The sequence below is a fragment of the Lagenorhynchus albirostris genome, chromosome 7 (assembly GCF_949774975.1).
Source record: "Lagenorhynchus albirostris chromosome 7, mLagAlb1.1, whole genome shotgun sequence".
Classification (NCBI taxonomy): Eukaryota; Metazoa; Chordata; class Mammalia; order Artiodactyla; family Delphinidae; genus Lagenorhynchus; species Lagenorhynchus albirostris.
In genome coordinates, this window is record NC_083101.1 from 35,758,393 (window position 1) to 35,785,637 (window position 27,245).

General features: G+C 34.2%; 1 protein-coding gene across 6 annotated transcripts in view; it reads right to left on the reverse strand.

The window, feature by feature from the left end:
- Positions 1–27,245, reverse strand: part of ZCCHC7 (zinc finger CCHC-type containing 7) — a 297,645-nt gene that overhangs the window by 264,905 nt on the left and 5,495 nt on the right. The gene's annotated exons all lie outside the window — the stretch shown is intronic.

Sequence of the window (27,245 nt, forward strand, 5' to 3'; positions counted from 1 at the left end):
TTAAAAAACAAACAACCCAATCCAAAAATGGGCAGAAGACCTAAATAGACATTTATCCAAAGAAGACATACAGATGGCCAAGAAGCACATGAAAAGCTGCTCAACATCACTATTAGAGAAATGCAAATCAAAACGACAATGAGGTATCACCTCACACCAGTTAGAATGGGCATCATCAGAAAATCTACAAACAACAAATGCTAAAGAGGGTGTGGAGAAAAGGGAACCCTCTTGCACTGTTGGTGGGAATGTAAATTGGTACAGCCACTATGGAGAACAGTATGGAGATTCCTTAAAAAACTAAAAACAGAATTACCATATGACCCAGCAATCCCACTACTGGGCATATACCCAGAGAAAACAATAATTCAAAAAGACACATGCAGGCTTCCCTGGTGGCACAGTGGTTGAGAGTCCACCTGCCGATGCAGGGGACACGGGTTCATGCCCCAGTCCGGGAAGATCCCACATGCTGTGGAGCGGCTGGGCCCGTGAGCCATGGCCGCTAAGCCTGCACGTCTGGAGCCTGTGCTCCGCAACAGAAGAGGCCACGACAGTGAGAGTCCCGCATACCGCAAAAAAAAAAAAAAAAAAAGACACATGCACCCTAATGTCCACTGCAGCACTATTTACAATAGCCAGATTGTGGAAGCAACCTAAATGCCCACTGACAGACGACTGGATAAAGAAGATGTGGTACACATATACAATGGAATATTACTCAGCCATAAAAAGGAACGAACTTGGGTCATTTGTAGAGATGTGGATGGATCTAGAGACTGTCATACAGAGTGAAATAAGTCTGAAAGAGAAAAACAAATATCGTATATTAACGCATATATGTAGAACCTAGAAAAATGGTACAGATGAACTGGTGTGCAGGGCAGAAATAGAGACACAAATGTAGAGAACAAACGTATGGACACCAAGGAAGGGAAGTGGAGGGGGCGGCAGTGGTGGTGGTGGGATGAATTGGGAGACTGGGATTGACATATATACATTAATATGTATAAAACAGATAACTGGGCTTCCCTGGTGGCACAGTGGTTGAGAGTCTGCCTGCCGATGCAGGGGACATGGGTTCGTGCCCCGGTCCGGGAAGATCCCACATGACGCGGAGCGGCTAGGCCCGTGAGCCATGGCTGCTGAGCCTGCGCGTCCAGAGCCTGTGCTCCGCAATGGGAGAGGCCACAACAGTGAGAGGCCCGCATACCGCAAAAAAAAAAAACAAAAAAACAGATAGCTAATAAGAACCTGCTGTATAAAAAAATAAAATAAAATTCAAAAAAAAAAGAATTCAAAACCATTTACAAGAATACATTCAATAATAAAATATTACTATTAAAAGCAATAAAAACTATAAAAGCATTGCTATTACATACTAATAAAATCAATTTGGTTGACTTAGTTATTGCTAAGTGAACTACAGCAATGTCATCTTAACAGCCATCTTTTATAATCTTCCAATACCCAGTGTAGCTAGAACACTCACAAATGTGGATCCACAGAATATTAAATATCCTGATTACATCTTAAAATTACATGAATTTCATTTTTTGCCAAAGGCCAAACAATATACTACACTAATTTTTTAGATTATAAATTCTCTATACTTTAATAAAATCTGAATAAGTTAAATAAAACGCAAAACTTATTAAGATTATTTTACAAAGTGCTATAATCATTCATTTTAACTTTTAAACAATAGAGATTAATAATCTCAAATTAACTGTTACATACCATGCAATTAAAGATATACAATTCTAAACAACCTTATATTTATACCATATTCTTGCCTATGTGGCACCCTGACATTTCAGTCAGCTCATCTCTAAAAGTGGATTAGAGATATGGTCACTACAGTTATTAACATTTATTTAGTTCTTACAATGTTCCAAGGTCTGTGGTAAGTGTTCCACATGCATTACTGCATTTAAACTTCACAACAAACCCCAAAGGTAGGCACTATTATCTTCATTACAGATGAGGAAAAAGGAGATTTGGAAATATCAAGGAATTTGCTCAAAATCAGACGGCTAGTAATAAGTGGCAAAAATCAAACGTAGGTCTCAATTTCAAAGTTTACGTTCTTAACCACCTACACCTTCACTGCCTACCAAACTGCTCTGCCACTGTGATTTGCTGGGAAAGAGAAGAGGAAGAGAAAGAGAAGTCCTATCTAGTCACAAAATAGGAAAGAATCCTAAGAAAGAAAAAACTGAAAGAGACTAGTATTAAGAAGGAAAGAAGAGGGTTGCCCCTACCTACCCAACTCCTGCCACACTCAAGAGTAATCAAGATCTCCAAAGATTCTTATGACGAATCATCACCGTACCCTAAAAGGGTTTAACTAATAACTTTCCTTTTTATGGTTTCTCTAAAAAACTAAGTTAAATACAATCCATTAATACGTCTCATATAATCCTAGCACCCAATGCATATTGCCTATACTATGATTGCTTAAAAACCTTACAATACTTAAGGGAGGTATCATACCAAAGGTTTGGGTAACCTGCCCAATTAAAAACCATCCTGGGGGCTTCCCTGGTGGCGCAGTGGTTGAGAGTCCGCCTGCCGATGCAGGGGACGCAGGTTCGTGCCCCGGTCCAGGAGGATCCCACGTGCCGCGGAGCGGCTGGGCCCGTGAGCCATGGCCGCTGGGCCTGCGCGTCCGAAGCCTGTGCTCCGCAGCAGGAGAGGCCACAGCAGTGAGAGGCCCGCGTACAACAACAACAAAAAAGGGAGCGTATAGAGAGGAAACCATGGCAAGCCTTAGAGGACTTGTACGGCTGGTTTAAATCTGTAGGATTAAATGAGGCCTCTGCTTGCAGGAATACCTCTTTCACCAGAAGCACCTGGCTAATAAGGATTAGGGCTGTCTTAAAACCCAGTACATAGTGTATCACCGAGTTGTGGGTGATCTTGAGTGGCTGAGTGTCATACAGAAAGCACAAGAAAGTGGCCTGTGCCCTCTGGGTGTTTGCCTTAAAAAAAAAAAAAAAAAAATCCTGAGTCCGAAAATTCTCAAAGGCGGGAAAAGAACACACATCTCAAGTTCTGAGAAGTGATAACTGAATTTAAAAAAGGGTTTATGGTCAAACATTAATATGAGTTTTGTGAAGATACAAAAGACTTAATCAACTTAGAGAATAAGTTTCCTTAGAAGCAAATGTAAAAAGTTTGAAAGACTTTTATAAAGAACCAAGACAAACCAACAAAATAAACAAAAGAAGTCTTAAATTGGCAATACAAATATCTAAGTCAACCTCTAAGTAAACCCAATCTTCCTTATGAACCACTGGGGACATGGCTACAGTCTGAATCAGTCGCTGAATTTTATAAAATGTTATCAAGGATCAGATATTCAAATATGTCTGATTTGAGTCAATCCATCATGTTAAATCTATGTTAAAAGAAAAGACAAACATCGACTGCTCAAATCTTGGTTTCTAATATCGTTCTCTAATAAAAGGAACAAGGGCTCCTTTGAGAGATAGCTGATTCTAGGTCTAGGGAAAGAAATACATAAGATGAGCCTGTAGCATCTTGTAGTGCCAGAAAGTAAGAAAGTGCTTAAAAATATGAAAGATGATGATGGGATTATGTCAAAGAGACACAGAAGCCAACTGAAAGAGCTCCCAAAAGCCAAAGCTGGAATAATTTAAACAACAAAATAATATTGAATCATAACCCAAAGTATAAAATCAATATCCATGAGTCCATACTGATATGAATGAATGAATAAATGAATGAGTAGGGAAGAACAGACAAATCTCCCACACAGAAGAATTCCAAATAATTTATGTATATACCCCACCCTCAAGGAGGTAGAGCATTAACTCTCTACTCCTTAAGTAGAGGGTGTGCATAGTGACTTCCTTCCAAAAAGTAAAGTATAGAAAAGGGGGGGGGGAAAGAGTAACTTTACAGTGGAGAAACCAGATAAACACTACCCTCAGACAGGTAATCAAGGCTAACATCATCATGATAAGTCATGTGGATAGCCTTTACACTTGATAAGATGTGATGAGAATGGTACTTCACCTCTGTGCTCTTCCTCCAAAAACACCATAAACCCAGGCTAACTATTAAAAAAACATCAGACAAATCCCAATTTGGGACATTCTACAAAATAACCGTCCAGTATTTCTCAAAGTTGACAAGGTCATCAAACAGAAGTCTGAGAAACTGTCACAGCTAAGAGGAGCAAAGGAGACATGACAACTAAATGTAATATGGTATTCTAGATAGAATCCTAGAACAAAAAAAGAACATTAGGTAAAAACTAAAGAAATATGAATAAAGTATGGACTTCAGTTAAAAATAAGGTACCAATATTTGTTCATTAATTTTGACAAATATACACTAGTGTAAGGTGTTACTAAATGGGGGAAACTGGGTGAGAATTTTCTGCACTATCTTAGCAATTTTTCTATAAACCTAAAACCATTCTAAAATCAAAAGTTCATTTTTTAAAAAAAAGTAAAGGCAAACAAGACGAAGAGAGAAAGGGGGAAGTTCAGGTGTCACTATTTTCCTGCATATTTCCTACATAATTTAAGGCAGGTTATTTAACCTTCTGTAGATACTTAGAAATCTTTCTTTAAAACACAAGGAAAAGAAATTCTCAAAACCTTCCTAGTATATGCTACCATCACTGTCAGTTAGCTCTAATTTAAATCTAGATTTCCATGGAGAGATTAGAACTACTGGTCTCTATTCTTCACTTAAAAAAGGGAGGGGGATGCTTATGAGGGTTTGTATTTTATGTGGGGATATACACTGCCAAAATAAAGAATTGCTCATATAGCACTGAGCTACCAGAAAACCTACCAAGAAACAACCCACAGGAGCTAAGTTTATAGTCAAAGCTCAAAAAAGCCCCACCATTACCCTAGAGTCAAAGAATTTTTTTTAAGCCTTAACATATGAAGATCATTTTATAATTTTCCATAAATCCTAAGTACCTATGTCAAAAAGTAAAATGAAAGCTACCTTTCCAATGTCAGCTTTAACATCAGAAAATCCCAAGTAAACTGAAGTACAGAAGGATCACTTTAGCTAGAAAAAAAGGCTTACTCTCTCTGAGAAACAGACTTGAGGTATTCTAGAAATTTCTGATTTCAGCTGAAAAGAAATAGATAAATAATCAGGTCTCTATAAATTCCAATGCTACACTGATTCACAAGAAAGAAAAAAAAGCTGCTCAGAAACACTATGTTAAGACTTATTAAACTTCTCAAGCCTAGTACACACACTGTAATGTTAAAGAATCATAAAACAAACTCACAGATGTTAAATGTTAGGATGCATTAAATATAAGGTTTATAGCATTTCTTACTGTTAAGAAACTTAAAGGAGAAATTATGGTTGTATACTTAAAAATAACTCCTCTTTCCACTCTACACTCCACTAAAAAGCTCTGTACACACATGTGATGCAATGCCTTCTGGATGTTATTCCAGTGTCTGATGCAAAAATATGCTTTTCTATTCCAGTCCTGAGACATAGCTGTTTCACACACACACTTATTATTTACCCTCTTTTGTGATCCATCTGATTGACCTGCAGAATACATCAAGGGCAATTACTGTCACCATACAAAAGGACAATGGGTTAAAACAATATCCTTAAGAGCAGAAGTGGAATAACAATTTAAATGAAATCTCAGATTTAATATATCCAAACAGTTTAACTTAAATGCAAAAAAGAATTCTGTGCTTCAAAATATAACAGTTAGGGCTGATTTTGTTTATTAGCCCTCAAATATTTAGAATTTAGCTTACCTTTCCACGTTAGACCCTACAAATTCAACACTTAAAGAGATCAATGAGAAAGTAAAATGCTCTGGTGTACAGGTGTCCCCAAGCTCCTGTCTACTCCCCTTCCTTTCCTCCTCTCCATTCCCCCTTCTCCAACCTGATTAAAAACCTAAAAAGAGCCCAACTGAGAATCCCACGGCCACATACTGGGCATCATTGTAGTCCTAGTGATCCTCCTTTCCTCAGGAGCATTCACTTCTAAAACCTTAATGACACTCTGTCACATTCTCATGAAAAGGATCGGAAAAACTGCCATTAAAGGCTGTGTTCATTATAATCAGTGACTTCTTAAAAATGTTTGCAGCCAAGCAGTGATGTATCTTTGGGACTTCTTTTAGAGCTTGAGTCTTTTAGCAGCTTCTTAATGTTTCAGGGAATTTCTATGCACAGGAAATTATGAGAAATGCTTACAACTGCTCAGGGATTAAAAGAAAAAAAATAAGAATGGCAAAACAAAAGAGAACATGGCAACGCTGAATTTATGTGTTTCCCATTTGCTATTTAAAGTATCTGTCAAAGCAACTTAAACATATTTTTACATAAAGGCAAGCTGACACATGAACTATTAAGAACCTCCAACAGTAATACAATATCCTCAAAGTAGCATATATTGTATGCAAAACACTATAAGAAATAAAGAAGCTACAGATGAACCAAAATTATTCCATGTATGATGTGAACAAATAATGTCACCCCAGTGTCCTCTCCCTTATTAAAATAGTCTTTTCCCCAGGTAAGAATAGTAGTTCCTAGGAAATCCCCCATTCTAAAAGCCTGGATTGATTTCAGAAAAAAGTAAGGAAATGAAAGCTATCATCTAATTCTTGCTTTGGTCAGTTTTGTTTGTTGGGAGGGGAAGCAGTTTTTAACCCCTAAAAAATTTAAGAGGGAAAAGAAGGGGATCGATAAAGGGGAATATTCTTCAGTGTTTTTCCGCCCAAATTCTACAATGTTTGGGATATTTGGTACAGATATTCTTAAATTTACTATGTTCTGTTTGCCCAGTTTGAAACCCAAATATCTCGTGACAACAAACTGTAAGTTAAAGTACTTGTTTATTCCTTGTGAGTTCACCCCAATTTATGAAACAAAATCCTATACCACAGTCTACAAAATAATCTAGGTTTAATTAACTTTAATGAAATTAAACTGCTAATTTATTATATAACTATAAGAAGAAAGTAAAACTTGACTCCAAAAGTAATCAATTACACAAAAGCTTTAACTACGGTATAGGATGCTATTTAGAAGTAGAGTACAAGGCTTATAACAGAAACCATTTTAACAGGACTAGTTTATATGCAGAATATATTTAGGAATTTTACCCTCTATTTAATAAATTCACAGTTCATTATTGTTCAAAATCATACAAGGTGTGCCCATTCATCAGCACTGCTGATGAATTCAATTCAAATCCTAAATGGTGGTGACTTAGAAAAAGCTCAGAGAATTTGGAGACTTAACAGTGTACTCTCAGCTACCTTTCTGAATTGCCTTGTCTCAAAAAAAAAAAAAAAATCCCAAAATGGCTCCCCTTGCTACTCACATATTTCTAAGCCAGCCACTTCCATGTGGTTCATAGAGTACAAAATATTAGCCTAAGCCTTTGTTTCTCAAACTTAAGAAATATATGAATCCCTTTAAAAAAGAAAAGTTCTCTGGAACATCAAATTGGTCCACAAATCCCAAATTTGAGAAACACTCACTTAAGAGACTAAAGTCTCATTCTATAACAACTGTCTTTCAGTTGTGAATTATCACTAAAACGTGTTATCTTTATAACTTGTATAATTCCTTTTATAAGCATCAAAATAAAAATACAAATTTTAACAATCCTTATGGAGCTCAAAGACCATTCCCTCAAAATGGACCGTAGGAATATAAGGAACCCACCCTGAGAAACAGTGCCCTATTCAAAACAGAAATAAGAGTCTGCTGCCCACCTAATCATGACATACTCTGTCTCCCCCACATACCTCCACCCTCACGAAAGCAGTGTCTTTCATCTTCTGCACCCCAATAGGTCCCTTAAACCCTTCATCTCGTCTCCTCTCTTAAACTATAGGATCTTTGAGGTCAGGGTCTGTGCCTGGTTCATCTCTGTAGGGATCAGCACACCTTACAGAGACTCCAAATGCCCTGGTTATTTGTTGGCTGAATGAATGGATATGAAATATAGCTCTCTGGCTACTATTTGCTGTCTCAGATTACTTATGTCTTTATTCCCAACCAGTATCATAGATAATCAAAAGTTTACCGACTTTTCAATTCAATTCCTACAACATGCTTATAAGATTAAAAAAACAGTCAATAGATGTAAGTATAGCCTTTGTATTTCCTCCTCAATATAAAGAAACAATTACTGATAGTTTACGATACCAAGTAAAAGTCAGTAAAAGATACAGATATAAACATCATTACCATCAGTGCTTGCACAGAGCATCTTTATGAAATTCCTTTATAATCAAATTCTCATATGCTAAAATGTGTCAAATATTAGCTGACAAATAGTAGTGATTTTAAAACCTAAATGTTTTTAAGTGGTCAATGAGCCTGGTGGAACCAATAAAATCACAGCATATACGTGACTATTTTTGTGGATAAGGATCTATAGCACCCTTTGTGCAAAATGAAATAAAATTCATCAAACACAGTAAGTTAAAATAAAATTATGCTTCTTTTTCTTTCGAAAGCCACAAAGGTTTGGTTTGCATTAAAAATCTATTTTAAAAAATCAATTCTAAGTTACTATATAGTCAAATATGGATAGTTCCTTGGATGCTAATAAAAAGCATTGTATGAGCTATTACTTTTAATCCTATCATGATTGTCATGCCTTTTACAAAAGAAAGTCATTTGCATTGTAGAAAATGTAAAAGCCTAAAAGGTTAAAGCTCTGGATATAAAATTTAGCTAGCTGACTCAAAAACTATATCTCTATTCTCTTTACTCAACTTCCATTTATCTCCTTGGGATTTAGACATTTGGGAGGTTGGGTTTTTTTTTTCTTTCTAATTTTGCATTTTAATTTTATGGAATAAGATCACACAACTATATCTCTACATTACACAATATTAGACTGTCAAAAAAGTTTTTTGTTTTGTTTTGTTTGTTTGCTATACTTGTTAGGCTTCACCTAGTTAGAGAGAAAATGTATGAAATAAAAGTTTTTGTGGGACACAACATTTTTCAATTACATTACAAAGTCCGTTATCTCTAAAACTTTATTTATAAAGAAAGGATATTCTGTAGTGGCTTTAAGATGAAATAGTATTACTTTAAGTTCCCAAACTTCTATCAAACTGTTTTTTTAAATACCATAATTTGAAGGTGTTTGGGTAGCAATTATTAAGGAATGGGGGCTAAATGTTATTAATGGTGTGTTTATTTACTAAATTGATATATATAATTCAATTGTTACAAGAGTTACTATTACATTAAAGATGCTAAAAGAGACAGAAGTCCTAATAAATTATCTTTAGGATAGCCTGTCTACCTTATACTTTCTACAGTTATTTGAATGCTAATTTCTGGACCTATTCTATGAGGTATCTACGGTTAGTTCAACTTTAAATTAAGAGAGTTGTTAAATTAGTTGACTTTATTAGCTATGTTTTTAAAATATTAGTTCAATCAGTATAGGTAATCATTAATGTTAAATTATATGACCATTAGAGCACTTGCTACTGAGTCAGATTTTCAACTTAACAGCTTCCTCTGAAGTCAAAAACAAAGTAATAAAAGGAGAAATTAACTTATTCTAAAATCTGCCCTTTTCATATTACAAGGCCATTACACTAAAGATTTCCCTCTTATTTTTCCACAGATCTTGTGGGAATGCTGAGTAGCAAAAACTGCATCTCTCTCAAAAGAAACTACTTTCTTGTGTGATGAACAACAAATCATCAGAGGAAATTACTAGTGATTTACTTCCTGTTAATTAAAAATCTTCTGGCAATTTAATACAGTTACCACACAATTTTACTTTTAAAAACGGGGTAGAGAGAGTAAAGAGGGACTTACTGCTATACAATGATAAAGCAGGTGTAATTTGGTAATACGGTCATATAGTCATATGGTCAGAAATAAGGTTTTTCATTGGGAGGATCTAAATCCTTTCCAAATTACAATTAAAGAGAAAAGAAAAATAACATCCATATATAGACTTAATAGAAATGTGTTCGTTTCTGAGAAAACTGGATACACAAATACAAAAAAGCAAGGGCTGTAAATTCACTACGCCTGAAATCAATTTGAGCAAAAAACCCTATATGTCAGGATTTATATACTTCATAATTATGTGCATCATCAAATCTTGAATAACCAACTCCATAATAAAGTAATTTAGGTACCAAAAAACTCTGGCAATAAGCAAAGGACTTAGTACAAGGGTATAATACTCAATATGGTATATCAAACAATGTGAGAAAAATCAAGCAACTCATCTCAAAGAATAAGTTAAAATAGTAATTGCTCTTATTTACAGTAATATTGATCATTTTTAATGTGTAAAAAAAAGAACTGAACCAGCCTACAAGCATTTCCATTCAAAGATGAATGCATGTGAAAAAGTGTGTTATACACTTCAACAACGGGGTACAAGACCTACTGTCCCAGATAATTACCTACTAACAAAATAATACTTCTATTTTAATTCTGGGTTATATTCCTTGCTTCTAACTGAAATCAGCATCTCCAATCCAATTGATAAGAATAATTTTTGTCCAAAATTTTACTGAAATATCTTAATATTTTAAATGAGGAATGTTACTCAATGAAAGATTCATTTTAATATAATTTCTTTAAGTCAAAGGTTTTTTAAAAACCACCAATTAATAAGCAGTTTAAAAAGTTAGGTATGCTCCTCTTCTCTGAACTCATACAACTTGGCATTTTTACTTATTTATAATAGCATGAAGAATCAACTTCCAGGCTGCTTCCCTTTAAATTAAGGCCTGTTTACACCTGACAATTATCTTTATTCTAGAATTCTTATGTTGTTTTTAATAGCTCAATCTATGTTTCCAATCTAGAAATTATAAGGGTTTTTTAATTTGGAAGGGTTTTTTTGGCGTGTGTGCCTCCCAAACAACAATTACATACTCACAGCAAGCTGAACTTATTTTTAGACATATGTATAAGAACCAAAGCAAACTTCTAAAAATATAAAAGTATTATTTGATGTAACAAAGAGAGTCTATTTTTAAAACTAAAGAAAAGTACAACAGGAAAAGAAAAATTTTTAGCAATTTACTTAACTTCACCATCTTCCATGCCAATTTTCAACGTGGTCCATTTTTTAATCAAGGTCTACGTATCTGAAAAGTTGACTACTTGTTAAAATGCTCAATGAATTTAAAAGCACTGCTATAAAACTTTTCTTTATTCCATTCAGCCCCTTAACTAATCAAACAATGAAACAAATATTACAAGACGAAGGCTGACAAAAAATCATAATGAACCTCTCAGATGAGAAACTAATTGGTACTAAGTACACAATGGCTTACATTTAATCCTGTTAATAACCACACAAAAAAAGAAATAAAAGACTCACTTTTCAGTCATCTCTCTGGACCACTGGGCTAAAATAACAGCATGACTAAATCTGACATTGACCCCGTGGCCCTGCTAGGAGTTAAAAGAATTCCTTTGAGTCTTCTGAGGCCTGTTTTCAACTGCTCCAGAAGGGAAGGGCTAGTCATACACACTTGTTAGCCTTCTTTACAGTAACAGGTCAAATTAGAAATGGTCATATACACTGTAATATACACTAGCTCTTACTTTAGATGTGAAGTCTGTACCTTACAACACCACCACAAAAAGAACAATAAAATAGTAATAGCTGGCTGATAAGATGTCATAGATGGATAAAATGTAATAGAAACAGTGAAAATGTATCCAAGCAATAACATTTTACTGGAAATAAAGTTTTAAAACAAATAATCACAATATGTCTAAATTAAGAAGACTGAGACAAGCACCAAGATGAATCACTAAGCTTTAAACAAGAAAAAAACATTTATAAATTTTCTAGCTTTATCACAAAACAGTTTTCAGCGAGCCTACTGAATTAAAATACACCTGTTTTGTAGGTTTTTGTAACATGAACCCACGAATAACATCCAATGTCAAAATGATATGAATCTGCCTGAAAGCAGTTTACTTTTCCCCTTTCATCCTTTTCAAAACACTTTATGACTTCCAACAAAGATATTAGCATCTCATACCTTCCTCTCTAACTAGTGATTTAAAATAATTATGGATATGGATTTACTACATTTGAAAAGATTTCTCTAGTTCTAATAGTAATACTTTTAAATTAAGTATATTTTCTTAGATTAAATAAGATCCCAGGCTTTATTCCTATTTCACAAAGTCTAGTCACTTAAAATCTAAATAAACCAACCACTAGCATATTTTACATATTTGCCTGAAGTTTTTGCAATTTAAAAAAATATATGACTGCCAATATTTAATATTAAAAGGTTTAAATTTCCTATATGCTGAAAGCCAATAGATGTCCACATAATACTAAGAAAAAAATTACTACACACCAAGACATATTTTGTCTCTATGGCAAAATATAAAAATTAATTTCACAAAGTTCAGTTTCTGTACTCTTATAGACCTTTTATAATCTTAGCTTATCATATTAATAAAATCAAACAAATTCTATAGTCAAAGAACTGTTACTTAACTGAACACAATAATTTAATTGAACATTAGCAATTAGCCTCAAGGCATTTTTGATTAATTTTGTAAGCCTTCAATTTAGGATAAAGACCAGAGTTAAAATTGTAATACTTATCACAATCAAATTTTGTGAAATATGTCAAAGTTTATGTGAACTCTTAGAAAAAGAGTTAAGCACTCTGTTTTGAAAATCTGTAATGGCAGATAATCTCCACCTGTCAGGTGGCAACATTTTGGGAAGGAGGTTTTCTTTCCCCCCAGTTCTTATTCTGTTCTCACCCCCTATCTTCTCCCATATACATAATATTATTTTTCAGGAAATACCAACAATCAACTAAAACAATAAAATATTAAAAACAACCTCAAACTCACCCACCTATAAGAGAACTGCAAAATATTTCACAAACAACCCCTACTTTAAGCCCAAACTCAAGAGCCCACTTTTCTAAACAGAAAACTCTGAACAGTTTCCATACTGCACAATGTAATTTTACCCTAACTGGCTTACCTTCACAGCATTTTCTGGCCTAAAAAATATCAAGAATAAAAGTATTTCCATTATACTTTAATAGTTACTATACATGTTTAGCCATTCAGTTTTAAAAGAATCTTCCACCCACTGCCAAAAGAAAAAGGAGAGGGAGAACAAAAAAGAAATCCTACAAGAGTTTCAAATAAAGACTGGAAAAGGCACCAGGCAATCATGACCTTTTAAAAAAAAAAGTTGTCTGACAATTGTCTGTGAAGTTTTTTAATAGCATGAAAGCATTTCACCAGTTTGTGCTTTCCTTAATAAATTTCAAGTTTGGCTCTATAGTGCTCTCCTATGAAAAGCCACACACAAGAAAGTCTATGCACGAGCTTTAAGAACTAATAACATTTTACGCAAACATTTGCTGGTAAAACGTGCTAACAGAAGAATTTTGTGTTATTTTAAAAGCTGCATAGTTTCACAATTGGATCACTTTTCATCTCACAGATTATACCCTGATTTGATGGAAATACTAGAAACAAATACATTTTACAAGCTATTTGTTTTTCTCAGTAATCACATATGAATATCAAGTACAAACTTACAAAATACCTTTTAAAATACTAATCAGAACTAGGGAGAATAATTTTACAAACTTATGAAGGCTCTAACTATGGTTAAAGAGCAGAAATTCAAAAGATTATCTTAATTGCCATGAACAAACAATAAACAGACTATCAGTATACATTTTCTTCTTAGTTTGAAACTCTCACTGTTTTTCAAAAAAAATTGCTTCTTCAGAAGTCATTTGGTAGAAATCAAAATGTGAAATACAGTAACTAGAAAATAACAGTTAAACAAATTTCAATAATGCTCTTTTTTTCTCGGTAATAGCAAATTCTATAAATCAGTTTCATATGCTAGGAGCGCTAAAATTCACAAGAAAAAATAATTAGCAGACACAGAAAGAAAACTTGCCCTTACCCCAATTCCCAAAGTACTTAACAGACAACCAGAAAGAGAATTTTAGATATTTCACTGCCATGGTATATAATCAATTAAAAAAACAAAAACCCCTAAAATTATGCATATCAAAATTAATCCTTTTTCATCCTTTTTATCAAATTAGTTCTCCTAGCCGATTAGCTAACAGTATATCATAACAACATTTTTATGGTATATTGGGAAATTATTACAATTTCTTAAATGCTAAAAAGGATCTTAATTTAATAAATACAAAATCCAGTTAAATAATGCTACTGTGTGATGGCACCCTCACAAATGTAAAACAGAAGTAGCTTTGACCACATTAATTTGATATTTTAAAGTCTTCAGATATTAATGAAAAAATATTTGGAGGAGATTTTAGGACTAGAGGCCTCTACTTTTCCCTTACATTAGTACTGAATTACCCAATATTTAAATTGCCACAGCACTTCTCCAAGGACTTAACATTCAGCAGCATAAAGTTGTTTCATAAAACAAAATTCTTCATATTTGAAAAATAAGCATGTTTTGCAGGAATAAGCAAACTTTTAAATCTGGTCAAGTTAAAATTGTCTGTTTCCAATCAAATGTATATTCATATGTCTATTTGAATATATACACACCATCGACAACAAAAACTGAATGAAAAAAGAAATCACATACCAGATTACAACTGATTTCCTATGAATAACTTTTGAATATACAATAATATTTAAATTAAGAATTTTTAACAGTACTATATACTGCTACTTAGTATTTCTGGATTTACTTAGCTCAACTATAACATAACATTTTTATTCCAACAGTAGAGCGACCATGAACAGAAAATTTCGGGATTAATAATTTTCTATCAATTTCATGCATAAAGCTAACATATCTTTTGAGCTTCTCAATGGCTCAAAAATTAAATTGCTACTCTTATTAAGAAAACAAAACCACGAACAAAATTAGTTTTTCCCTGCTACTCCCCATGGATCTAAGTCCACACAATAATTCTTCCCAATCTGCAAAACAAAACAAAACAACACACAAATAGATAGGCTAAGGAAGAAAGATCAAAACAAAGAAACAAGTAAAAAAAAAAAAAAAATCCTCTTTCCCTTTAGCAATCAACAAAATAACAAAAAAGAAAAAGTGGAAAAGTCACCCAGAATATATGACCATGTAAGCATGGGCACTCTTGCAGAAAACCAAGTCTGCAACCCAAAGCCATGGGAAATTTAAATTAGAGCAAACAGCCACAATAGGCAGGGAAATCTGTATAGATAAAAAGGGACTGCTGAGGTTGCAGGTATACTACTAAAGATCTTTTGAGATTAGTTTTATTAACTTTAAAAAATAATAAACAATAACTGTATCCACATCATACATAAAAAAAATTAAGTTTTTCCCCCTTAAATCAAAATATACATATGTATGTGATATAGCTAAAGGAAGAAAAAGGATCCCCACTGCTAAATACTGAGAATCAGCAAATCAGAAATTTGTTTTACAACTCTATCTCCTTCTATACTTAAATAATGTTAAAAGCAATTGAAAAATTTAATGAAAGGAAGAAAAGTCAGAGATGAGACCCTTCACTGCTGATGTTAACTTAAGTGGTGGCAAAATCACACAGCTGAACACAACTCCTCTTTGACTAACTATAAAGAACTATATACCAAAGTTAGTTTAACTAACCAAAAGTTGACAATTAGATGATCTGTGGTACAACCATTACATTTCCTGTGTTAAATCTGATAATAAAAGAAATTTCCCAAACTAGAACATCTCAAACAGAAGAATAAAGGGACTTACACAACAACCAAAGCAGTCACGGTATTAAGTACCAATACAAATAATCCACAACTTAAGACCTGATGGATTTTTTTACCAGTAACTCACCTATCTAGAACATTTAGGTTGAATATTATGTTTTTAGGGAAGTATTTCATATACGTAAAAAACAATCATACTAGATTCAAATAAGAATACCTTTATAGCAATACATAAGTTGTATTTATTCTCCCACAAAATTTATATAGTTTTTAAAGCAAACCCAAAAGGGGTGGGCTCGATACAGGGTATTGAATAAAGAACAAAATAAGTTGTTGTATTTATTACATAAGTTGTATTTATTCTCCCACAAAATTTATATAGTTTTTAAAGCAAACCCAAAAGGGGTGGGCTCGATACAGGGTATTGAATAAAGAACAAAATACTAATTATATGGGAGTGAGGTGATTTTTCAACAATGAAATTTTATTGACAATTAAAATCCTCCTTAAAAGTAGAAAGTAATGCTATTTCTAAATAAAACCACTGACAAAGTTCATTTTTGTTTAAATCAGACCATCTAACAATAAAAAATGGCTAGTGCGATACAAGGAGTTACAAGATTGATATGGTTGCACACCTTTTCTTTAAATAAAACCTTTCTTCAGTTAAATTTGCAAATTTATATTCTGAATTCCTCTCACCTGACTTTTCAAAGCCTAATTTTTGACTTACTTTAGCAATTTTATTTATCAGCCATAACCAGTCTGTTTCCTACATCTTTAGAGTTTCTCATTAGCTAAAAATATAGAAAGAGTATTGAAAAGTCTTCTAGAAATTGGGGCTTTCCCTCCCTAGAGTAGATAATGCTGTAACAGGCGCTAGTTACAAAGCAAAATCAGAAGTGACCTACGCACTTCAAGGGATTCCCAACAAAACAGTTTCTCTCAATGAGTAGCTGTAAACAGCATTCTTTCATCTTGAGGTAATTATAAGTTGACTATATATTTAGGCAAAAGCAGAAGGGAAGAGTAAACATTTTTTTCCCATTATAGAATTATGCTGTCTTCCCTTAAAATGTATTTGCAAAAGATGGAGAGAGCAGATGCTCTCAAGTCCACCGTTAACTAATTTTCAAAACTATAATTATGAAATTCTAATGTAAAAATGTCATAGAAATAAAAGGTACACACATCAGACAAGATCCACTTTTAAATAACCCATTATTAGACTGCCTTTATACTTGAATCCAAACATGTATTACAAAAATAATTTTTATCCCCAGAATTACATCTCTATCCAGAGCTAATGCTGTTAGATCAAGATTCAAAAACTAAAAAACAAGTCATATCTATTCTTGTAGATTATTTTAAGTGTATCTGTATAATTTAAAAAGAAACTTACACATGGTGGATGCTCAATTAAAATATGCATTTCCTTATTATTAGCAGAATCAACAACAATCTGGCAAGTAACTCAAAATGCCAAAAACTTAACCATGACAATAACTTTAATTTATAACAAAACAATGCTTAAGAGATTAAAAACTTTTGGCTAAAAAACTTCCAATAAGTCAACACTTACTTAAGTGTTAATAACCAAGAGGAAATTAGCAAGAAATTAGTAAATTACCCTGAAATTAAATACAAATTTAGCAAAGTCTTAAAAACAGGATCAACTTAAGAGTCATGAATTTTCTGAGTAGCCTTTACTCTTATAAGGGGAAAAAAAGTAAATGTTCTCATTTCTGTACTTCTTTTGAAAAATGTTTGACAGTCTAATCGTATATTGTTCATATCAAATTCTACCTTCTGACCATACTATCTATAAATTATACTTATCTTCTTAGACAAGTGGTCTCTATACATAATAGATTATTTTTATAGCAAACAGCTATAAGAATTTTATATTCAAACACTCTTTACCCAGACATCAGGATTCAACTTCCTATGACCATTAGATTAGAATGAAAATCTTGCCATCTTATTTTATGCTTCTCCATTTCAAAAACAAACCAAAAAAAAGGCAGACCTGAAGATGTCTAATATTTTAATGGCAACAAAACTAAGTCATTAGTTCAATAAACATGCTATTTTCTTATAGCATGCTATTATCTTACATGCAATTTCCAACAAATTTAGTATATCTTATATGAAAATCAAATCAGTTTCTAAGAGAAACGTCAAAAAAAAAAAGTAAAATTTAATTCTCTCCCTAGGTACTTATTACTGTTGAAAAGAAAAACTACTGTAAATGAATTTAGGCTAAAAGTCATAAGTTGACTTTGGAAGAATGCATAGCTAAGTTGCTGATCAACAATGAAATCACAAAAATTAGCGACATACAATACCAACATTCCAAAATGTTATTAAAATCCAACCCAAAGCTGCCTTCGCATTTCTGGGATTTCTAATGAGATTTTCAGTCTGCTGAACAATGGCCATAAAAGGCTTTCAAACTTCACTCCATTCACAAGTAAAGTTGAAATTGAACATTTTTATTTCTTCTCTCCCTATGACAACTTCACCATGGAACAGTGAATAACACAGCTCAAGTCATTATGCTAATTAGAAATTAAATAAAAAGATGCCCTCACAATAGTTAAGTGTAAGGTGACATGCTACAACTACAGACACAGTTCAAAAGCAGCTTTAGGGATTGTGTAGTGCACGCTTACAAAAGCTGAAAACATCAGGGAGGGAGCTCTTTGGTCCTCTCGGTTACCAGAACTCTAGCATGTGGCCACTTTTCAATTATAAGGCAGAAATTAAACTATACATCCATAAGAAGTATGTCAAACAGCAACTCACTCTTACGACCTATTAGGCCGTAAGATTTCTCAAGAAATTATGACTTGGACTTCCTTCATGGCGCAGTGGTTAAGAATCCGCCTGCCAATGCAGGGGACACGGGTTCGAGCCCTGGTCCGGGAAGATCCCACATGCCGTGGAGCAACTAAGCCCATGCGCCACAACTACTGAGCCTGCACTCTAGAGCCCACGTGCCTAGAGCCTGTGCTCTGCAACAAGAGAATCCACCACAAGGCGAAGCCTGCGCACCACAACAAAGAGTAGCCCCTGCTCACCGCAACTAGAGAAAGCCCGAGCTCAGCAACGAAGACCCAACGCAGCCAAATATATATAAATAAATAAATTTATTTAAAAAAAAAAAAAAAGAACCTATGACTGACTGGTTATCTGATGAATGCAGAAAGGGGGGGGAAAATACCACCTTGAAGATTTGAAGAGCATTAAAAGGAAAGTTTAATTTATTTATATTTCCAAACTAACAGAATGTGTTCCTTTTCTATGTTAAAAGGTGGTAAAGAACACAAGCTATGACGAGCCGAAGTTATATTTCAAGACATGCTCTACTTTCAACAGCCTTGCATAAAACACACATTTTAAGCAGCCGGTCATGTCCTTTGACTAACATACAACATCTGGTCCGTCTGAGAAAATTTTTCTATCTTCCATAAAGTTGCATGAAATATCCAATTTTTTAAAGGAAAAAAAAAGGAGACATATGAGCAAGAAATAGGCAGAAAATATTGGAATAAAATAATAACCAAGAAATCTTCCAACAGCATATGCAGAACATAAATACCCTTTCTCATTTAGGCTGAGGCGGTTTCTGAAAGGATATGCTATTAAAATGTTTAATCATACCCAGCCACATATTAAGCCATTAATTAAACATTAACGGTATCATATAGTTTTAGGGTTTTCAGCTTTTATTCTTCCTCCCTGCATTTAACCTGAACGTTAAATCCTATCCATTCTTCAAGACTGAGTTCAAAGAGTTACTTTTCAATTCACTCTTGTACTTTGCCTATCTGTAATAATCTTTTTTAAAAAGTCTATTACATTCATCTGGAAATGATTATGTATGTGCTGGGACATCTCTTGTATTTGTAGAAATGTATTTAACTCTGGTAATAGAGTGGACTTTCCATATTGTCATGCACTTTAAGGTTTCTAAAGGCAGGGACTACATAGCACTTGTTGAAACCCAACACCTTAACGGTATAGTGCCTGTACACTGTAAGCATCCAGAAAGTAATTGTTGGATTGATTTTAAGACTTCAGATTTAGGTTTTAACTAGTAGATCATAAAATGTCACCAAATAAAATAAAATTTATTCAAATAAAGTGCCATACTAGAGACATGTTGTTCAAAAGCAACTTGGGTTCACCAAAAAATCTGAGAACTTCTCATTTAAAAACACCAAGTGGAAGTTATATGCCCATGCTTGCCACAGTGATAGTGAACTCATCCTGTATTTAGGAGTTCTGTCAAAATATTTTCCTATTACATTAATTTAGTCTATCCACTGTCTCATTTTAGCTTATAACCTTAATGAAATAAAATTTATAATTTTCCCAATAAAGGAATTAAGTTACCCAAAGTCACAGGTAGTCAACTATGGAGCTGTAAAAGACCTAGTAGCCACCACTGAGAACCTATGTCCATTACCTCATTTCAGAAATAAACTTTAAACTAAGATTTGAGGGATGAGTAGGTATCAGCCAGGCAAGGTAGAAACTGATCCAGGCATATATAAAGACCCAGATCAAATAAAATATGAGGTATTTGGAAAACTGAAATTCAAGTAGGTAACCCACTCTACTCAAATTTTAATTACTTATCAAGTCTTGGTTGAGTGCCTTATAAATACCAGGGATTCAGCAATTGCCTCTAGATGAGTTCTTCAACTTCTGAAAATGTATCCAAAACTTTTATGTGCATATTTTTTAGGGGTGAAAGGGACATGACACAAAAACAGTTAAAAGACTTACTGCACTAAGTCGATAAAAGCCATAATTATACTTCAATTTCAATCAATTACTTCATGATTTTACTTTACTAAAGCCATAATTTCACTTCAACCTCATGTAGTACTATGTAAAGAGCACTATTCTATACGAAAAGGTAGAATTTCAATTAAATTCACCCAAGATTTGCTAGGTACCCACTATGTGCCAAATGCTGACAAACTATTATAAAAGAACGATGTACCCAACTGTACATACTGAAGGAGTTCTACATTAATGTAAAGTTCTACACTATAACAGTCACATACACTAGGAACTAACAGGTTTCTTCCACTTTTAAAAATGCTGAACTCTTCATTCTTTAAAAAGTATTTTCCTTTTAAAATCTGAACCTATTTAATTTTTTGCTAAATCTTAATCTTTCAAAATTACTAAATGAGAAAGAAACGGTAAGACCAGGAGTATAAGCATAGGTATAAAGCATGCTTCTGAAAGTGGACTTAGACTATAATACATTTAAAATACATTTTAAAACTGTAACAATTATATTATTCATCAACTATTTAAAATTACTATTCATTCACTTCCAAAAAGTATTTGTTACATGCCTAATGTGTCCAGCTCAGATTAGTGTAGAAGACACAAAAATAGTCTATAGTCGTAGAAATGAGAAATATCTTTAGATACTATTATGGACTGATCTCCAGGATATACTGTTAAGAGATAAAAAACAAGGTAGAGCAAAGTGTAGATCATATGCTACTTCAAGAAGGGGGAGGGAGGATATGAAGATATATACATATTTGCTTATATATTTTTTAATGTAAGGACAAACTATCAATTTTCTCTTAACAGTTACCCCTAAGAGGAAGGGTGGGAACAGGATGAAGACTGGACAGAAGGTAGACGTCTCTGAGTATTTTTTACCTTGTCTTATTGATTTGAATTTGGAACATTCTAAATATTTTACATAATTATGAAACAAACTGAATTTTTAAAAGGTAAAACTAAATATTAACATATGAAAAGCAAAATGAACCATCTATGTGTCTAGCTGATAGCACAATCACAGGGAGAGAAACCTGAATTTAATTAAGCTTCTAGCTCTAACTACCAATTCATAGGAAATACAGGGGACAGCGGAGTATGTTAAACAGTATCACAAAATTCAAACTCAGGGAATTCTAGAGGATAAACAATCCAGTTAGTATAACAATTAAGTTATAAAGAAGAAAGAAAACACATAGAAGAAAGATAAAGGAGGAACCTAAGATTAAAGGACATAAGTTACCACCCAACTGCAATAAATAGATCTGATTCAAATAAACTGTAGGAAAAAAAAATTAAGAGCCCATCAGGGAAATCTGAAGGCTGAAATCTGAAGGCTGGTTATTTAATGATAGAAGAATTATTGGTAATTTGTTTAGGTGTGATAATAATATGATTGTTTCTTAAAAAGAAAACTTATGTTTTAGAAATACATATTGAAATGAATGTATATGTATATAAATAAATGAATGAAATGACATGATGACTGTGATTTGCTTCAAAATAATACAGGGACATGGAATTACATATGAGAAAAGATTGGTCATAAGTTGATAATTGTTGAAGCTGGTTTATGGAACAGTGAGACCATTACGACATTCCAGTTTTGTATACTTTAAAATTTCCATATGGGCTTCCCTGGTGGCGCAGTGGTTGAGAGTCCGCCTGCCGATGCAGGGGACACGGGTTCGTGCCCCGGACCGGGAAGATCCCACATGCCGCGGAGTGGCTGGGCCCGTGAGCCATGGCCGCTGAGCCTGCGCGTCCGGAGCCTGTGCTCCGCAACGGGAGAGGCCACAGTGAGAGGCCCGCGTACCACAAAAAAAAAAAAAAAAATTTCCATAGTTAAAAATTAACAAAGATTTAACAATTACTCCGAATGCTAATGATATCCCTTCCCTCTGCAGGAAAATAAGTTGGTGATTATTCATGTATAACTCCTATAGCACTTATTCCCATCATTTGGCTGTCATATACAATAATCCTTCCCAAACTAGAGATCACCGTCACAAATTAAAAAACATGTTCATTTCCTTTGGTGCATCTTTTCTTCAACCAAGAAATCTGTCTTTCTAATAAATGAGAATTGTAAGACACTCCTACTGGGGATAATAAACTAAAGAAAGTAAAGGGTAAGAATTTTAAAAGGAAGACAAATGACAGAGCAGGTATCATTTACATAAAGAAGCGTCAGGAAAGAGTAAAGAAAGTGAAGCAAATGAAGTTTGTTTCTAGACTTTAGAAATAAACTCCTACACCCATCAGCAGCAAGGGCTGAGTCATACGTAACAGGTACTGAAGCCTGTGTTTTGGCATGGATTTGTTATAAGCAGAGCCCTCATCATAAAGCTGTATATACTGAGGAAAGCTAGGCTGAGCACACTACCTAAGTGCTACATCACCAAGGCCCCCATGGAACCCAAGGAAGCTAATCGACAGCTTCAGATCATAAAATCAGAAAAGTATCAAACATTTAGAGGAAGTAAAAAAGAGGGAAAAAATGTCTCCTGGTTGTATATTATCTACCTGATCGTGTATTCTAATTGTGTATTAAAGCAAAACAAACATTTACGCATCTCACTGAAACTGAAGTAGTGCGAAAGAACCTCACATTTCCACAGAACAAGAGTGGTGCTGCACTCATTACTACAAATTTAACAATGGAAAATATGGATGTACTTACATAGTCCTTCAGATCTTCACGTACTACCTCAAATTCACTAATCCTATTTTTTAAAAAGTTTTAAGTTTTCAACCACAACTATCCCCAGAATTTTGAGAGACTTAACTCCAATGGTTAAGAAGAGACTTCCATAAATTACTAAGCTTCTTATTATATTTTGTCTCTTCAATGAAACACCAAGCCACTTAAGGCTAAAACTATATCTTTTACCACTTTAAATCCTCTCTATGTATTCTACATAGAGTAGATGCTCAATAAGTGTTTGATCATTTAGCAGTTAATGAAAAACAAAGTAATATATATGGCAAAGAATTACTCTAAATAGTATTAAAAAGGCTTCTGAGGAAAAGACCTGTCCTCAAGGAGTTGCTAATCTCTTCTCTTATATTATATTGATATTTCAAATATGCCACAGTTTGAGGGGTTTGCGGAGGAGGGGGAGCAGTACACAAAATCATAATTTTTGCTGTTTAACAATCATCATTTCAGAAGTATGCCAGAATTTCCACAAACTTCCACTGACATGAAAAAATCTTTTCTCTAAAGACTATTATACAAACTGAACCAGATCTACCCCCAGGTCTATTTATGAATGGGATAATAATGATTAGAAAGTAACAACACACTCAAATAGGCATCAGTACTGAATATATTGCCTATTAACTAGAAAAAAAATAGGATTATGGCATTAGTAGATCAAGGAGCACACAGTAGGGATAAATTTCAATATGGATAGTAGGAACATACACTGACTGTTTGGAATCAAGAATTACTTAGAATTACTTAGGTCTTAAATATATATTTTTACCAATATTGCTAAGAAATAACAAAGAGTCTACCAGTAAATCAAATAGAAATGTGCAACATGACAAGTAATCATAAAAACCACTGCAGTTAATTGGAACCCTCATACATTACTGATGGGGATGTATAATGGTGCGGCCACTGTGGAAAAGTTTGGCAGTTCCTCAAAAAGTGAAACAGAGAAATGCCAGTAATCATATTCCTAGTTTATACCCAAAACAAGTATTCAAGTAAATACCTGTACATGAATGTCCAGAGTAGCACTATTCATGACAGCCAAAAGGTAGAAACACAAATGTCCATCAACAGATAAATGGATAAACAAAATGCAGGTATACAATAGAATATTATTCAGCCTTAAAAGAGGAATGAAGTACTGATACATGCTACAATATGCATAAGCCTCCAAAACATTATGCTAAGTGAAAGAAGCTAGACACAGAAGGTCACATACTGGATGATTCTATTTACACGAAATATCCAGAATAGGTAAATCCAAAGACAGAAAGCAGACTTGTGCTTGTCAGAGTCTGGGGCAGGAGGTCATGAGGAGTGACTGTTCAATCGGTGCAGGGTTTCTTTTGGATGTGGTGAAAACATTTTGGCGTTTCCCTTGGATGTGATGAAAATGTTTTGGAACTAGATATAGGTAATGGTTCTACAACATTGTGAATGTATTAAATGCCTCCAAATTGAACCTTTAAAACGGTTAATTCTGTGTTAATTTCACCTCAATAAAACATAAACAAATAATCCCCCCAAAACACAGTTAAAGAACAGCCATGCTTCTTATTGTCTATAACATAAAATACTAAAATTGTTTTCCAGAGATTTCTCTATATACCTGATTACCAACTTTTTCTTCATTCCTAAAAGCCATACCTAAGTCCATCATTCTCTTTCCTCTAGAATCCTCATCTCCATATGGCTCAGCTACCCTTAACCCCGTCCTCACTACCCCTCATCAATCCCTTTCATTTTGCCTTGAGAAATCCTACTTACATTATGAGCCACCATCCAGTTAACCTGCTCCTCTTTCTGTGGAAAGATAAGCTTTCTTTTCAATTTATCAAGCTTTTCAGTATGTATATGTGAAATAACAATAAGATATCCAAATGGAAATATTTGGCACCGTGGACATAGAGAACTTGAATTCAAGAAAAGTCGCTGATCATCATGAACACATTAGTATTTGATGAAACTAGGTGTCATGTTACGGGAAGGCAATTTAGAGAAGGAATAGGCTAAATGATTGTTTTGACATTCTGTAATGTTTTGCCTAACCCTGGATCTTTTGGTTTCTGTCACCCTGCCCCAGGTATTACTGGAAAAAGTTATGAAACCCTTCAGAGTGAGTTCATTACAAGTTCACATTGTTTCAATTTTGATTGAATACTACTTTTAAGCAAGGCTTTTATTCTCTTATTGTTGATTTGTTAGCATAATGATTTCCAACCTATGAGCTTCAGACTCCTGGGAGCTGGAGAATTAGTTATCACAATGGGTGGCCAGAGGCATGCTTTATATAAGGCCATATATGCTGCAGACAGGCCTTATACAATATTTTTCAAATGTGTAGACAATGTTGTGGTTAATAAAATACAAAGTCATGTATGAGTGTACTGAATAGCTTTTCGCTAATATGCATTTTCTCAATTAACAAATACTAAAAATGTAACTATAGTTATGTGGGGCAGGGGGTCCACAAATTTTTTTGAAGTTAAAGAAGTTGTCATCTTCAACATATTGGGATCCACTGCCTAACAGTATTCCCCATAGCACCTAAACATCTTTCCCACACTCTAAGTCTCTAAGTATCCCCTGCCCAATTCCAGACCCACTTCCACTTTCATTTTCCCAAGAAAATCAAACACATCCTTATACATTCCCTCATCTACCTCAATCCATCTGAATTTATTCTTTCTCCTCCACCTCTATAAATATTTGGTAATTTAGCAATTAAATGTCTCTTCCCTTTTAAGACTAATTCAGACAATATACCTGAGCCCATCTCTTATTTGCCTCCCTTACCCCAATCCACCAAACAGGTTTAATCTCTCCTTCAAGAGATTTTCCCCTTCCACCTAAAAACATTATCAACTCTCTCTTATTCTGACAAAACTTTACTTGATTCTGCTCTATGTTCTAGCTACTATCCTATTTCTTTTCTTCCTTTTGGTGTCAAATTCTCAGAGCTGGCCTACTACAGCCTGAGCCAGACACCTGGCTTTGTAAATAAGATTCTGTTGAAATAGCCATCTCATTTTTTTCAGATATCATGGCTGCTTTCCTACAACAAGGGCAAAGTTAAGTAGTTAGGTGATCCTATGGCTTGGAAACCTAAAATATTTCCTACCTGGCTCTTTAAAAAGTTTGTCAATCTCTGGGGCTCCAAAGCATGATCTATATTCAATATCAGCATTTTCTTTTGAGGACAAGTGGGTGCCATTAAAGGTTTTGGATCAGCAGTAAAGTACTGAGTAAAGGGCATTTCAAGACTACCAACTTAACAACAGCATACAGGGAAGATATAAAAGATCATTTAGGAAAATATTGCAAGAGACTACACATTAAGCATAAAGGGAGAAAAATAAAAGGGACTTTTTAAAAGGATAAGCATCAATACTAGATGACTACATGTGACAGAGACAAAACTAACACCAAAATTTCAATTCTTGATTATGTGGCTCTCAAGAATTTGCATTCTCTCCTACAGTCTACTGTAGACTTACAGCTCTTCATAGTTTCCTACATTACTGATTATGGAGTTCCTAAAAATCTTAATACTAATTCCATATCTTCTGTATACCAGGCATTCCCCATGCTTGCTATATGGCTACCTCCTGGGTAAGCAAATCACTTAGGAAGAGGCAGAACCAACAGAGTTGGCCAAATAAGAGCACAGGGCCAATGTCAGAGTTGGATGGAGTACTCACCTGTGGTACCAAGCAGAGAGAGAGGGGAACTAAGATTTCAGGTCCAGAACTGGCTCTAGCCAAACAGGAAGAAGCAGTTATGAATTTGCTTATAGCAGAAGCAGAGTGTCTTTGATATCCTGACATACTTTTCTGATGTTCAGACAGACCACCATTAAAGTGGCCATTGGTAAAAGAGTCTCATGAAAAACAAGCCAAAAAACCAGACCAAAAGGTGAGGAATTAAATGGAGCAGACCCTAATGGTCTTTTGTTTAGGAAAAGCAGTCTT